The sequence below is a fragment of the Aegilops tauschii genome, chromosome 5 (genome assembly GCF_002575655.3).
Source record: "Aegilops tauschii subsp. strangulata cultivar AL8/78 chromosome 5, Aet v6.0, whole genome shotgun sequence".
NCBI classification, from domain to species: domain Eukaryota; kingdom Viridiplantae; phylum Streptophyta; class Magnoliopsida; order Poales; family Poaceae; genus Aegilops; species Aegilops tauschii.
In genome coordinates, this window is record NC_053039.3 from 85550109 (window position 1) to 85566863 (window position 16755).

Below are 16755 nucleotides of genomic sequence, written 5' to 3' on the forward strand. Positions count from 1 at the left end.
GCTGGTAGACGGTGCCACCCTCCTCCTCAAGATCAGTCGGCTCCCCGCCATCATCAGCATGGCCACTCGGCTCCTCGGGCTGATCCGGCCAGGTACCCCATCCGGACGTGTGCTCCTCCGGGGTCTCGTGGGCCGAAGGCCAGTCGACCCGAGGCTCGTGGGCCCAAGACCCGTGGACCGGAGGCTCGTGGACCGGAGTCCGTGTAGCCTCCTCCTCGGACGAGTCCACCCTAGCAGTCACGTGCTCGGGTGAAACAGCTGGGGGTGGCGGCGAGGAAGGCGCCCTAGCAGTCACCCTACCTCCTCTCCCGCGACCACGTGCCCCACCTCCTCTCTTCCTACCTCGTCCCCTGCTGGGCACCGCGGTGGACGAAGAAGGGCCCGGCGGTGTGGACATACTGTCCAGCAATGCTCGGCGAAGAGGTACGTCTGGAATCGAAGACCTCAGACCACGCGCCGAGGAAGAAGGAGCCTTGGCACGCTCCCGACCAGCGCCCACCATCTTTCAACACCTGCCATGACAAACAGTAAACGAAATTAGTACAACATAAAAAAAAGACCGACATGAATAATAATATGTGTATCACTTAAGTGTATCATCATCAAGTACAACATTAAAAAATTTAATACCTGACACTACTAATAATCTCGATCAGTATCATCAATAAATGCATAATCATCATCATCACTATAATCAATGACGGGCTCATAGGGTTCAGTGGCATCAACATGTGCAAGGCCACCTTGACGTAATCGGTCAAGCAATGACAGGTCATCCGCAGCAGTAACCTCTTCTTGTTCCGGCTCTTCTTGTTCCTCCTCTGGGGTGATGTCGGATTCACTGTCTACTTCAATGTTTTGGGGTGAAGTATAGCGGTTCTTGAAACGCTTTTTGGAAAGACGTGTCTCTTGGAAGAATTCTCCTTCATATGTGTCTGGGTTAATGTGAGGTTCATAATCCTCTTCCTTTGGGGGAGATAGTCTAGCACGTGGCGGCACTTCATAAACGACATCCCAACCTTTCAGATTTGGATTAGTTTGGCAGGCCCACGGTAGATAGAATACTTGGGTTGCCTGTTGAGCCGTAATATAGACATCAGGAACATCTAAATGGGTGCTTTGGTTGATTTCAACTAGCCCTATATGTTCATGAGTTCTTCTAGTCTCCTTCGGCTGAAACCAATAACATTTGAAGACTACGACATTCGGTGGGTTTTCACCATAGAATAGAAGTTCATAAATTGCTTCAACTCTCCCATAATACTCGGTACCTCCTTCGCCGATAGCAGATACACAACAATTTGTAGACTTTCGGTCGGCCATAGATAGCTCTTTGCCATAGGTACGAAAGCGATACCCGTTGATGTCGTATTTGTCAAATGAACGGACCTTATAGTCAAAACCATTAGCGACTTGTCTCAATTCGGCATCCATAGACTCTGAATTAGCCTACAAGTTTAATATGAAAGGATTGTTGCATTACGCACAAATTAGCGAATGAAACCGGGATAGCCGCCTACAAATTAGCCTACAAGTCTAATAGAAATTACCGTTTGTTTGAACCAAGAGATGAAACCGGGATAGCCGCCACCTTGCTTTGCGAGAAGCTCATACTCTTCGACAGAATCCTTTTGGATCACCGCTCCATACGAGAATAAGGCGACGTATCGACTGTATGAAATATCCAGGAATAAGAGCAGTTCAAAGGAAATAGAAGTTGCGAATCTATGTACCGAGAACTTACTCGATGTACGGCCGCACTTCTATCAGGTTGTTGAAGATATACAACGAAATGGTCCGCCATTGTTCGTTATCCAAAGATACTGGATTTGAAACACTGGCTGGTGCGAGATTCCCTTTGAATAGGCTGAGGTTGGATCCACCCTTTTTAGGGTCGTCAGCATTGTACCGAGGCTTCGGATTATGCAAATGACGATTTTTGGCTTCGTAGTGTGCTGTCACGAAGTTTGCCGCCTCCTCAGTGATGAATGCCTCAGCCATCGATGCTTCAATTCTACGTTTATTTTTACATTTTTGTCGAAGCGTCTTCTGCATCCTCTCAGTTGGGTAGCACCAACGATTTTGCACGGGCCCCCCCCAATCTTTCCTCGGTCGGGAGATGCAAAATCAAATGTTGCATTGGATTAAAGAAGCCCGGTGGAAAGATCTTCTCTAACTTGCAGATCAACTCCGGCGCCAACTCTTCCATTTCTTCTAGCACGCTAGGCGATAGTTCTTTCGCACAAAGAACACGGAAGAAATAGCTGAGTTCTGCCAGTACTAGCCATTCATCCTCAGGGATGAAGCCACGCAACATCACCGGCATTACCCGCTCAATCCATATGTGCCAATCATGACTCTTGAGACCAAATATCTTCAATTTATCAAGACTGGCTCCCCTCTGTAGATTCGCTGCATACCCATCGGGGAACATCAACTGCATTTTCACCCACAAGATAATTTCCCTCATAGCCGGCCTTCCAAGATTGAACCATGCCTTTGGCTTCGTCCAGTTCTGCTTTCCTTTCGGTTCTTTCATGTTTTGTAACGGCCTATCACATAGCGCCTCCAGATCGACTCTAGCCTTAGTATTATCCTTTGACTTCCCATCTATGCCGAACAATGTACCAAAAAGTGCCTCGGCGATATTCTTCTCAGTGTGCATCACGTCGATGTTGTGTGGGCAAAGGAGGTCTTTGAAGTAAGGCAGATCCCATAAGCATGTTTTGTGAGTCCAGGCGTGCTTAGAATTATACCCCTTGAAGTACCCTGGACGCTCAGGATCTGGCTCGAGAGCGTTTAACTGATCCAGGGTCTGTTGGCCTGTCAATGCATGTGGTGCAGAGTTTTTGACAACTCTACCTCTGATGAAGTTCTTCTTGTCTTTCCTGAACTTATGGCGAGGATTCAGGAACTCTCTATGCATGTCGAAGCAAGAAAACTTGCGACCGGCCTGAAGCCAACGAAACTCAAGAGCTCCCTTGCATGTGGGGCACGGGAACCTTCCATGCACACACCAGCCAACGAATAGCGCATACGCCGGCAAGTCATGCGTCGAGTACATGTACCAGACACGCATTATGAAGTTCCGTTTGCTATAGGCATCGTATGTCTTGAACCCATTATCCCAGGCTTCTTGCAATTCGTCCTTAAGCGGTTGCATGTACACATTCATATTTTTCCCCGGATAGTTGGGCCCTGGAATTATCAACGTCAGGAAAATGTTCTTTCTTTTCATAATCTGTCCGGGGGGGAGATTGAGTGGAAAGACAAATACGGGCCAACAACTGTATTGGGCTGCCGTCATACCAAACACACTGAACCCATCCGTGCTGATGCCGACTCGAGGATGCCTCGGATCTGCCGCTTTGTCACCATGTAATTCATCAAACTTTTTCCACGCAACACCATCCGATGTGTGTACAATCATCAGATTCCCATCTGCATCTAGTTCGGTTCTTTTGCCCGTTTTGTGCCATGTCATCTGTCTGGCCGTCTCTTCGACCATGAAAAGACGTTGAAGTCTTGGTACGATTGGCATATACCGAAGAACACTAACGGGGATTTTGGTCTGTGTCTTCTCACCCATACCGTTGTCTACCACAACATACCTGGAAGACTTGCAAATGGGACAACAGTTCAAGTCCGCATAGTCAAGCCTAAACAAGACACATCCTTTCTCACAGGCATGTATCTTATCATAGGGCATCTTCAGTGCACGGAGGATTTTGTCCGACTGGTACAGGTTTGCAGGCATTACATGGCCTTTGGGTAGAAAGCGTCCAAATACTGTCATCATTGCATCATAGCATTCTCTGCCCAAGTTGAACTGAGCCTTCAGAGCCATTACTTGTGAGATGGCATCCAACTGACAAAGCTCAGTGTGCTCATGGAGCGGACGTTTTGCAGACTCCAACATTTCATTGAAGGCCTTTGCAGATTCCTCCATCTCCTCGTCCGAATCCCGAGCATCATCAAAGTCTTGCACCATGTTTTCCATACCGGTACCATGCTCGTCGGTGCGACGACGATCCACCTCGGCTCGGTCACGTTGGGCAGACTCACCATGAAATGTCCACACCGTATAATCGGGCGTAAAACCACTCTTCTGCAGGTGTTTGGCCATTTCATCCTCTGTCCTCTTTTCCCAATTGCCGCACCGTAAACAGGGGCACCAGGTTTTCCTCTGGCCATTTGCAAATGCGGCTCGCACAAACCCCTTGGTTTTTGTGAACCATTCAGTGCTCCATTTGTTCTGACCAGTGTGACCGGTGTACATCCACGCACGATCACTCATCTTGACTTTCAGAGCTACTAGACACACAACAAATATATATATATATATATAATTCACCATGTATGTATTCATCAGTTGATCTACTTTGTCAATTTTATTACGTCCATGCAACCTACACTCTAATAGGTAATGATAGGTCCTAATCCCACCCGAGTATGTTTAGATTGGGTTCATTTTCCCATGCTATGCCCCGGATCCTACGCAAAATTTCGGCAGCACCTCCCCGCTGTTCTCCTGATACACGTCTTTGCAATAAACAGAGAGGATGTGTACCCGGAGAACAACAGGGGAGGCACTGACGAAATTTATGCGTCGGATCCGGAGCAAAGCATATGGGAAAACGAACCCAATCTAAACATACTCGGGCTGTCCATGGATAGCGTTGGACAATTCGAAAGAATCAAGGTTATAAATATGCAAATGCATGCATATTTATAACTATGACGCTTTCGAACGAGAGACACATATTGGTTACGCATACTGATAATTCAAGACACATATATATCTAGCTATCAAGTTTCATCGGAATAGATCAAATAATTAATGGGGGAGGAGGACATGTCATTTGTGCTCACCCACGAACGAAGGGGCAGAGCTCGTCAAACGCACGGCCAGGTCGTCGAACACCAAACCTCGCAGCGATGAAACAACTGCACATTTAAAACTACCCGATCAACACAATTATATATGATGTTTTTCATAACAAAATCGAAAGATATATGACCTAACTAATAATTCACAAATATATGACCCCGTCGGCTTCTGGAAGGCCAAAGAACACCTTTTCGGGACGTGTCGGGGGTCGGGGTGTCGTGTCGGTCTCGGGGTGCCGTGTCGGGGTCGGGGTTGGGGTCTCGGGGTCGGGGTGTCGGGTCGGGGTGTCGGGTCGGGGTGCCGGGTCGGGGTCGGTGTGCCGTGTCGGTGTCGGGGTCGGGGTGTCGGGTCAGGCTCGGGGTCGGGGTGTCGGGGTCGGGGTCCGGGTCGGGGTATCGTGCTCGGGGTCTCGGGGTCGGGGTGCCGGGTCGGGGTCGGGGTGCCGTGTCGGTGTCGGGGTCGGGGTGTCGGGTCAGGCTCGGGGTCGGGGTGTCTTGTCGGGGTGCCGGGTCGGGGTCGGGGTGCCGTGTCGGTGTCGGGGTCGGGGTGTCGGGTCAGGCTCGGGGTCGGGGTCTCGGGGTCGGGGTGTCGGGTCGGGGTGCCGGGTCGGGGTGTCGGGTCGGGGTGTCGGGTCGGGGTGCCGTCTCGGGGTCGGGGTGCCGGGTCGGGGTCGGGGTGTCGGGGTGTCGGGTCAGGCTCGGGGTCGGGGTGTCGGGGTCGGGGTCGGGATGTCGGGGTCGGGGTCGGGGTCGGGGTGCCGTGTCGGTGTCGGGGTCGGGGTGTCGGGTCAGGCTCGGGGTCGGGGTGTCGGGGTCGGGGTCTAGGGGTCGGGGTGTCGTGTCGGGGTGCCGCGTCGGGGTCGGGGTGCCGTGTCGGGTCGGGTTTTTTCCTCTTTTTTCCTTTTCTTCTTCTTCCTATTCTTCCTTTTCTTCCTCTTCTTCTTTTTTCTTCTCCTCCTCCTCTTCTTCTTCTTCCTTTCCTTTTTCCTCTTCTTCTTCTCCTCCTCTCCTCTTTTTTCTTCTTCTTCTTCTTCCTCTTCTTCTTTTTTCTTCTCCTCCTCCTCTTCTTCTTCTTCTTCCTTTCCTTTTTCCTCTTCTTCTTCTCCTCCTCTCCTCTTTTTTCTTCTTCTTCTTCCTCTTCTTCTTTTTTCTTCTCCTCCTCCTCTTCTTCTTCTTCCTTTCCTTTTTCCTCTTCTTCTTCTCCTCCTCTCCTCTTTTTCTCTTCTTCTTCTTCTTCCTCTTCTTCTTTTTTCTTCTACAACCTAAACCTAAAACTAAACCTAAACCTAAAACTAAACCTAAAACTACAACTAAAACTAAATCTAAACTAAAACTAAAACTAAAAAGGAAAAAAAAAGAAAAAAAAAAGAAAAAAAAACTGAAAAATGGGGGCTCACCTGGGGGGTGGAGGAGGCCGGTGGAGGAGGGGGCGGGGCGGTGGAGGAGGCGGCCTGGGGGCGGCGGCGAGCCGGGGCGGCGGGGGCGACGGGGCGGCGGGGGGCCGGGGGCGCGGGGGGCGCGGGGCGGCGGGGGGCCGGGGGCGGCGGGGGGCCGGGGCGGTGTGGGCGACGGGGCCCCGGGGCGGCGGCGAGCCGGGGCGGCGGGGGCGACGGGGCGGCGGGGGGCGCGGGGGCGGGGGGCGCGGGGGGCGCGGGGCGGCGGGGGGCCGGGGGCGGCGGGGGGCCGGGGCGGTGAGGGCGACGGGGCCCCGGGGCGGCGGCGAGCCGGGGCGGCGGGGGCGACGGGGCGGCGGCGGCGCGCGGCGGGCGGCGGCGTGGGAGGAGAGAAACGGTGGCGTGGGAGGGAGAGGGAAGAAGCGAGTAACGGGCGGGGGTACGGGCCGTTAGGTAGTAGGCTCTTTGCCGTCCGCCCCCCTTTGCCGTCCGCTTTTTTGCCTCTTTGCCGTCCGCTAGCGGACGGCAAAGAGGTGGCCCGTTAAGTTTTTCAAAAACGGGCGGGGGGTGGGGGCCACCTCACTCTTTGCCGTCCGCCAGCGGACGGCAAAGATTCTTTGCCGTCAGCTGGCCGACGGCAAAGAGCTGGCGGACGGCAAAGAGCTTCTTTGCCGTCTGCTTTTGGGTAGCTGATGGCAAAGAGCTGGCGGACGGCAAAGAGCTTCTTTGCCGTCAGCTAGCAGACGGCAAAGAGCTGGCAGATGGCAAATTAGCTGATTCCAGTAGTGTTAATTCCTTTCATACCGCGGTTTCCCTAAATCTTAAAAACTTCATCCACACAAAACTCAACAAGAACTCGTGGGATAAGTTAGTATAAATCAACGCATAAACCTTATCATTCTCTACTGTAGCAAATCACATAAATTATTATTTGACATTGCATACCAAATGCGTCTGCATATTTAATAGTCCTACCCTCAAATAGAATCATAAAACAAGCAAACATATGCAAACATAACAGTAATCTGTCTAAATAGAACCGTTTGTATAGAACGCAAGAGTAATCATACTTCCCTAACTCCAAAATTCTGAAAAATTACCACACTGTAAAAAATTGTTGTTACTCATTGTGTAAAAATTTCAAGATTTTATCATGTTCTGACAATTCACAAATATTCAAAACATAACAACAAACTTTCCTTTTTTAAAAACATTAACATATGGACTTGCAAAATAAGCATGGTAAAGGCTATACTTGACCTTTTTATTGAACTAAAAGATGCAAAACATTACTCTAAATAATAGCAAGCAAATCCTAATAAAAGAAAATGATGCTCCAAGCAAAACACATATCATGTGGTGAATAAAAATATAGCCCCAAGTAAAGTTACCGATGAACGAAGACGAAAGAGGGGATGCCATCCGGGGCATCCCCGTGCTTAGTTGCTTGGGTATTCCTTGAATATTACCTTGGGGTGTGATACGTCTCCAACGTATCTATAATTTTTGATTGTTCCATGCTGTTATATTATCAATCTTGGATGTGTTTGCAAGATAATCATTTTATATCATTTTTTGGTACTAACCTATTGACACAGTGCCAAGTGCCAGTTGTTGTTTTCTGCATGTTTTTTACATCGCACTAAATCAATAACAAACGGAGTCCAAATGCAATGAAACTTCACAGAGATGTTTTATGGACCAGAAGACACCCATTGGGCCAGGGCAACGCCTAGGGGGGGGTGCTCCGAGGGGAGCACAACCCACTAGGGCGCGCCAGGAGGCCCAGACGCGCCCTGGTGGGTTGTGCCCACCTAGGGTGCCCCCCGGACCACCTCTTTGCTCTATAAATACCCCAATAGTCCAGAAGCCCTAGGGGAGTCGACGAAAATCAATTCCAGCCGCTGCAAAGTCCAAAACCACCAGATCCAATCTAGACACCATCACAGAGGGGTTCACCACTTCCACTGGTGCCTCTCTGATGATGCGTGAGTAGTTCTTTGTAGACCTTCGGGTCCGTAGTTAGTAGCTAGATGGCTTCCTCACTCTCTCTCTCTCTCTATTTTGATTCTCAATACAATGGTCTCTTGGAGATCCACATAATATAACTCTTTTTGCGGTGTGTTTGTTGGGATCGGATGAACTTTGAGTTTATGATCAGATCTATCTTTTTTTTATATCCATGAAAGTTATTTGAGTTTGTTTGATCTCTTATATGCATGATTTCTTATAGCCTCGTATTTCTTCTCCAATATTTGGGTTTTGTTTGGCCATCTTGATCTATTTATCTTGCAAAGGGAAGAGGTGCTTTGTAGTGGGTTCGATCTTATGGTGCTTGATCCCAGTGACAGAAGGGGAACCGACACGTGTGTATCGTTGCTACTAAGGATAAAACGATGGGCTCTATTTCTACATAAATAGATCTTGTCTTCATCATGTCACCGTTCTTATTGCATTACTCCGTTTCTCCATGAACTTAATACACTAGATGCATGCTGGATACTGGTCGATGTGTGGAGTAATAGTAGTAGATGCAGGCAGGAGTCGGTCTACTAATTTTGGACGTGATGCCTATATAATGATCATTGCCTGTATATTGTCATGATTATTTAAAGTTCTGTCAATTCCCAACAGTAATTTGTTTACCCACCGTTTGCTATTTTTCTCGAGAGAAGCCACTAGTGAAACCTACGGCCCCCGGGTCTCTTTCTCATATATTTGCCTTTGCGATCTACTTTACCGCTACCCGAAAGGGATTGACAACCCCTTTTACACGTCGGGTTGCGAGTACTTGTTATTTGTGTGCAGGTGTTGTTTACGTTGTGTTGCTTGGTTCTCCTACTGGTTCGATAACCTTGGTTTCATCACTAAGGGAAATATCTACTGCTGATGTGCTGCATCATCCCTTCCTCTTTGGGGAAATACCGACATAGCTTCAAGCCGCATCAAAAGAAATTTCTGGCGCCGTTGTCGGGGAGGATCTTCAACATATACCAGGTTCCTAATCACAAATCTCATCTCCTCGCAATTTATATTATTTGCCATTTGCCTCTCGTTTTCCTCTCCCCCACTTCACAAAAATTTCCCGTTTTATTCGCCCTCTTTTTCGTTCGATTTGTAAACTCTCCTCTCTGTCTCCATGACCGACCGTAGAGAAGCTAAGGGTTTCTCCCAAGTTTTAATGCTTTGGATAGCCCCTCTATCCTCTCTAAGCTCATAAATAATGCTGCTATGGAAAGACTTACCAGGGTTGTTAAGGAAAACTCTAACAATTTTGATGAAGATGATCCCGGAATTTTTTGTTATTTGATTGATGAATCTTTGAAAGATGCTTGGGATAGGCTGTTGAGGATTAGAGCTAGCTATGTGCCCCAATATCAGATAGAGATATACCTGAAAAGTTTTTATGTTGGTTTACCTTCTTTCTTCAAGCAAGTTTTGAATTCTATATTTGAAAATGGTTTTCTTGAAGGGGATGCCGTTGATACTTATGAAAAGATGAAAACCATATTTGGGCACCCCAAGGGGGAAATTGTTGAATCAACTACCCTTTTGTGCTTTTATCGAAATGAAATAATCAAAGAGATGAAGGCCAGCTTAGATACGAATTTTCGCAATGTGCTTAATCTTTCTTCTACTATTAATGGTCATGTGCTTTCACAAAATAAAAAAAATATATGCCATTGATAAGAAATTTTCTCTTTGCTATCAAAAAGGGGGAGATGACAAAACCTAGATCCTTGCTTTATGCCTAGCTAAGGGCGTAAAACTATAGCGCTTGTTGGGAGTCAACACAATGAATAATATTTATTTTTACTTTTTTCTTTCTGTTCTTGAGTGTTAACACAATTATGCTACTGTTATGATTGTGTTTTTTGTGTTCTAATTAGTGTTTGTGCCAAGTAGAACCTTAGGATCTTCTTGGGTGATAGTTGTTTGATCTTGCTGGAAAAAACAAAAACTTTTGCGTCCAGAGTTAGAATAAATCACAGAAGCGACGAAAAACTCTGAATTTTTTTTACAGTATATCTATATAAAAATTTCCCAAGTCTTCATATTTTTTCAGGATTTTTGGAGTTACAGAAGTATTCGAACAATTCAGATTTCTAAGACTGTTCTGTTTGCGTCTCAGGTTGTGTGCTTGTTTTGATGGCTATATGGTTTTCTTTGATGATTTTTTGCCATAGAAAAGTTGGAATACAGTAGATATAATGCAATAATAAAATATGAATAGGTTGCAACAATAATTATAGTAGTGATTTATTTTCTTATACTAACGGATCTCACGAAGGTTTTGTTGAGTTTTGTGTGATTGAAGTTTTCAAGTTTTGGGTTATCTTACGATGGATGAAGGAATAAGGAGTAAGAAGAGCCTAAGCTTGGGGATGCCCCGGCATCCCAAGCTATCATCCAAAGAGATAAAGCAACTAAGTTTGTGGATGCCCCGAGTGGCATCCCCTCTTTCTTCTAACGACCATCAGTATTTTACTCGAAGCTATATTTTTATTCGTCACATACTATGTGTTTTGCTTGGAGCATCTTGTATGATATGAGTCTTTGCTTGTTTTATTTTGTAATTTTAAGTCTTGCTTCCTTGCTGGAAACACCTATTTGAGAGAGCCAAAATTATGCCATGACTTGTTAAAATTGCTCTCTATGCTTCACTTAAATTTTTATGAGCTATGGATTTGCTCTAGTGCTTCACTTATATCTTTTTGAGCACGGTGTGCTTTAGTATTTTTGAAGAAATGCTCTCTTGCTTCACTTAGATTTATTTGAGAGTTAGTCAAACCTTTCAAGAAATTCTCTCTTGCTTCACTTAGATTAATTTGAGAGAAAGAAATTTTATGCTCATGATCTTCACTTATATTTGTTCGAGCTTATCAAAAGCAACACATGAAAATTAGTTCCAAAGTGATAGATATCCAAGAAGGATATAATAAAAACTTTCATGAAGATCATTGGACAAAATAAACTTGATTGTTGGTAATAGTTTTGAGATATGATGATGTGATATGTGATTCATGTTGATGAGTAATTATGCTTTAGTAAGAACATTGGTGTTAAGGTTTGTGATTCCCTATGCAAGCACAAAAGTCAATAGTCATGCAATGAAACTACATCGTACTTGTGGTGCATTATTCGGTGTTAATTATGCTTAATGCTCGCTTATGAGATTATTCGTTTCTTGGTTGGTCGCTTCTCAATCTTTTGCTAGCCTTCATTTTGCACTAAGTATGATCTCTACTTGTGCATCCAAAAACCTTTAAACCAGTTTTGCCACATGAGTCCACTATATCTACCTATATGCGGTATTCTTTTGCCGTTCTAAGCAAATTTGTTTGTGCCATCTCTAATTTTCAAAATAAACTTGTCTTTTGTGTGTTCGTACCGCTTGCGGAGCGGTGAGGGGTGGCTAATATTTTCCATGCTAGATGTGTTATTCTCACGATGAGTGTTTATTCACTTGTCATTGCATGAGAGTAAGGCAAAGGTATTAGCTGTCGGCGTTCTGGGAACGGGGGTCCCCAGACTTGCCTGCCTGCGGCCCACGGCGTGGCTATGCGAGCAGGCCCGTACGGCCCATCTTCATCGACAAGGCATTCAAGACCCTCGCGAGGGGCCAAACCTCGCGGGGTGGACGGCCCAGGACCTCCTCAGGAGCGGCCACGCTCAGCAGGCTCACGAGGGGCGGAGAGATCAAGGCAAGGCAAACCTCCGAGGACTTCGTGACGTGAGCCATGACGATCGACACCAGGCGGGCGCCAACGCGCGCAGCGTCCTTGTTTCCTCTTTGGTGCTAAGGAAGCAGGCGCAGACGTGGAGTACCGAGGCGTCAAGCAAAGGTTTCCATATCAGTGCAACGAGACCAAGACCATGAGGCCATCAAGATGGAGGTCACCGTGGAGCCCAAGACGGCGTCACCACCAGAGTCTTTCGCAGGCGAAGACTACTTTTGTCAGGATAAGGTGTACTAGTTGTCACCTTTCAAATTGGCCGCCGTTGTTGGCTCCCTTCCCGCTCAATATTTGGGAAGAGGACCAGGGCCTATATAAGTAGAACTAGCCACCACAGTAGGGGAACATCATCAGATCTAGAGCCAACTCCTAGCCACACACCAAACACAAGAACACCTCAACCTCAGGAGGCAGTTCTTCCCCTTGTACTGTTCATCATCAGCCCAAGAGGCAATCCAGCACCACCACACTGGAGTAGGGTATTACACCACAACGGTGGCCCGAACCAGTATAAATCTCATGTCTTTTTGTGTTGCGAGTTCGTCGAGTTCGTCCGCGAGATCTTAGCGAGCTAGGGCGTGGATCGGTAGGAGGGAAAGAACTTCGCGCGCACCCTGGAGTTCGAACCTTAAGGGTTTTGCCGGAACCCGTGATCCGACATTTGGCGCGCCAGGTAGGGGTGCGCCGTAGCTTCTCCTCTGTTGATCTGCGCTTCGCCCTCATGGCAGGCGCCCCGCCAGCGGCTCCAACGGTCGGTGCCGACGACGGGGCCAGGGGCTCCGAGGCCTGGCCCCCTCCCTTCGGCAGGTGCGATGGCCACCCAAGTTCAGGCCGGAGATGCCGCCGCGCTACGACGGCGCGGCCGCCCCGTCAGTGCTCCTGCTGGCATACGAGGAGGCCGTCCTCGAGGCCGGGGGTGATGACAAGGTCATGGCCAACTGGCTCCCCATGGCCCTCGCCGGTGAGCCACGCGCGTGGCTGCTCAACCTCCCTGGATCCACGGTGGCATCCTGGGGGGAACTCCGCGACCTCTTCACTGCTCGCTACGTGGTACCGGCGCACCACGCAGTCGCGGCCCTGCTGGGCGGCTCTCAAGCACTTCCTCCAGATCGCCATGTCAAGCCGTTCCTCAGCCAGATTGGTGCCGTTTCCAAGCGCCCGGGGGCTCCGCCGGGTTGGGCTGCGCGAGAGGCCGACCTCACCTTCGGCTCAGAAGACCACCCCGACTCCACCGCAGGCTCGGGCATGCTCCCAATGCTCTGCACACCCACCATCTGCAACGTGGCTGTTACCAAGACCCTCATCGACGGCACTGCCGGCCTCAACTTGCTCTCCGTGGAGGCCTTCAGCCTTCTTCATGTGCCACTCGAGTGGCTCAGCCTCAGCAAGCCTTTCTCAGGAGTTGGTGGCGGCACTGCCTGCTCTCTAGGACAGATCCGCCTCCCCGTCACCTTCGGCACACGTGACAACTACCGCACCGAGCTGGTCGACTTTGACATCGCCCGCATCGGCCTCCCGTACGACGCCATCCTCGGGTACCCACCTCTGGCCCAGTTCATGGCGGCGACTCATCCGGCCTATAACCTCATGAAGATGCCTGGGAGCAAAGGCGTCCTCAACATCAAGGGGGACACCAAGGAGGCCGTGATGGCACTCAAGCTCGCCCTGAAAACCGCTGTGGCGGCGCAGCCTGCCGACGCGGGCACCTCCGTGCCCAAGGGAGTCGTACCGACCAAGAAGAAGCAGTTGTTCACACAAGACAAGGCGGAAACCAAGCAGGTGCCAGTCAACGAAGACAGGACCTCAGGAGCCACCTTTACCATAGGTGCCAGCCTCGACCCAGGTCAAGAGGAAGCATTGGTGAAGTTCTTGCGTGCAAACAAGGATATATTCGCGTGGGAGCCCAATCAGCTGGTAGGAGTCCCGAGAGAGGTGATCCAGCATCATTTAAGGGTATGCCCCAATGTACGCCCCATGAAGTAGCGGGCGAGATGGCAGTCCACTGAGAAGCAGTCCTTCATCGTCCAAGAGACCCGCAAGCTGGAGGCGGTGGGTGCCATTCGCGAGGTTCGGTATCCCGAATGGCTGGCGAACCCCGTCGTAGTGCCGAAGAAAGGCGGGAAGGAACGGATGTGTGTCGACTTCACCAACCTTAACAAAGCCTGCCCCCAAGATCCGTTCCCGCTCCCACACATTGATTAGATCGTCGACTCCACCGCCAAGTGCGACCTGCTGTGCTTCTTGGATGCATTCTCAGGGTATCACCAGATCAAGACGGCGGTAGAAGATGTGGAGAAGACAGCCTTCCTGACCCCGTGTGGGGTGTACTACTACACCTGCATGCCCTGTGGACTGCGCAACGCGGGTGCAACCTTTCAGCGACTAATGCACATCGCCTTGAGGCAGCAGCTCGGGAGAAACACAGAGGCCTACGTCGACGACATTGTGGTGAAGTCTCGGGAGGCGAGGACCCTGATTCAAGACCTAGAGGAGACCTTCGCAAGCCTGCGCCAAGTGAACTTGCGGCTTAACCCGGAGAAGTGCATGTTCGGCATCCCTTCCGGCAAGCTGCTGGGCTTTCTCGTGTCCCACAGAGGGATCGAGGCGAATCCAGAGAAGATCAAGGCCATCGAGGACATGAGTCCGCCGCAGACCCTCAAGCAGATGCAGAAGCTGGCTGGTCGGGTAACTGCGTTGGGACACTTCATCTCCAAGCTAGGGGAACGCGCCCTACCCTTCTTCAAGCTAATGACGAAGAAGGGCCCATTCGAGTGGACCCAGGAGGCCGACCGAGCTTTTCAAGACCTCAAGAGATACCTGACCAGCCCTCCGGTGATGGTGGTGCCACGACCCTTCGAGCCCCTAGTACTCTACCTCGCCGCTACCCCGTACTCCGCCAGTGCAGCACTGGTGGCGGTTCGGGAGGAGCACCAAGCCAAGGGCGCGCTGCGCCGGGCTACAGCTGAAGCAATGCAAGACTGGGAGGGCGCCGCAAGAGCCGTGGCATCGCTGACAGAAGACCAAGCTCAGCAGGATGACGCCGTCAAAATTCCCGCAAACCATCAGGCATCAGGAGTCCCGTCACGTCAGGAGACGTCCCAACTTCTGCAAGGCGCGAGCCCAGATAGTGCGCCAGCCCTCGTCGAACACCCGGTGTATTTCGTCAGCACCATGTTGCGAGATGCGAAGGCGCGATATCCCATGCCTCAGAAGCTCCTGCTCGCACTCTTGGTGGCCTCGCGCAAGCTGCGGCACTACTTCCAAGGGCACCCCATCAAGGTTGTCTAAGCCTACCCGTTGGAGAGGGTGCTCAGGAGCCCCAATTCTGCTGGGAGGGTCGCTGAGTGGAACATCGAGCTGCAACCATTCCAGTTAGAGTTCAGCACTACCAGGGTCATCAAGGGAGCCACGCTCGCTGATTTTGTGGCGGAATGGACGGACGTCCCGACACTTGAAGTAGGCGAAGACCGGTCCACCTCGCCAGGAAGTGAGGCACCAGATGGTTGGGTCATGTACTTCGATGGCGCCTTCGCGCACCAAGGCGCAGGGGCTGGAGCAGTACTCATCTTGCCCACTCAGGATAAGCTCTACTACGCCGTGCAACTCTACTTTCAGCATGGCGAGAAGGTCTCCAACAACATTGCGGAATACAAAGGCCTCATAGCTGGCCTGAAGGCCGCGACAGCTCTGGGGGTGAAGCGCCTTACCGTTAAAGGAGACTCACAGCTCCTCGTCAACTTCTCCAACAAGGTATACGAGCCGAAGGACGAGCATATGGAGGCATACCTCACGGAGGTGCGCAAGATGGAGAAGCAGTTCTTGGGCCTGGAGCTGCAGCACATGCCCCGGGGCACCAACAAGGAGGCCGACAACATCGCCAAGAGAGCATCCAAGCGGCAGCCGCAAGAGCCCGGCGTCTTTGAGGAACGGCTCTTCAAGCCATCGGCGACACCACCATTTTCAAACACAGCTCAGCCTCGGGAGGAGCTCCCACAGCCTCCTGCCACAGGAGCCCCGGCCTGTGGCCCGACCTCAGGAGCTCGCTTGCTCCTGGCACTCAAGCCTTAGGAGGGATGTTGGACCAAGGAATTCAAGGAAAATCTGGTGCAAGGGGCGCTGCCGGAGAAGGAGGAGGATGGAGAGCGTGTAGTTCGGCAAGCCATGGCGTACTGCATCCAGGACGGTGAGTTGTACAGAAGTGGCCAAACGACGTTTCTCTGCGCTGCATTACCAGGGACCAGGGGAAGGAGCTGCTAACTGACATACACGGTGGGGACTGCGGGCACCACTCGTCATCACGGACCCTCATCGGCAAAGTATTCAGTAGTGGGTTCTACTGGCCCACTGTGCTCAACGACGCAGCTAAGCTGGTGAAGTCCTGCGAAGCCTGCCAGTTCCACGCCAAGCAGATTCATCAGCCGTCTCAGGGCCTCCAGACCATTCCGCTCACGTGGCCATTCACTGTCTGGGGGCTGGACATCTTGGCCCGTTCCCTCGAGCGCCCGGGGGTTACCGCTACCTCTACGTCGCCATCGACAAGTTCACCAAGCGCGCGGAAGTGGAAGCTGTCCGTACAATCCCAGCCGGCTCTACTGTCAAGTTCATCAAGAGCCTCGTGAGCCGCTTCGGGGTCCCCAACCGTATCATCACAGATAACGGCTCACAGTTCACTAGTAACCTCTTCAAAACCTACTGTGCTAACCTTGGAATGCAGATTTGCTATGCTTCGGTGG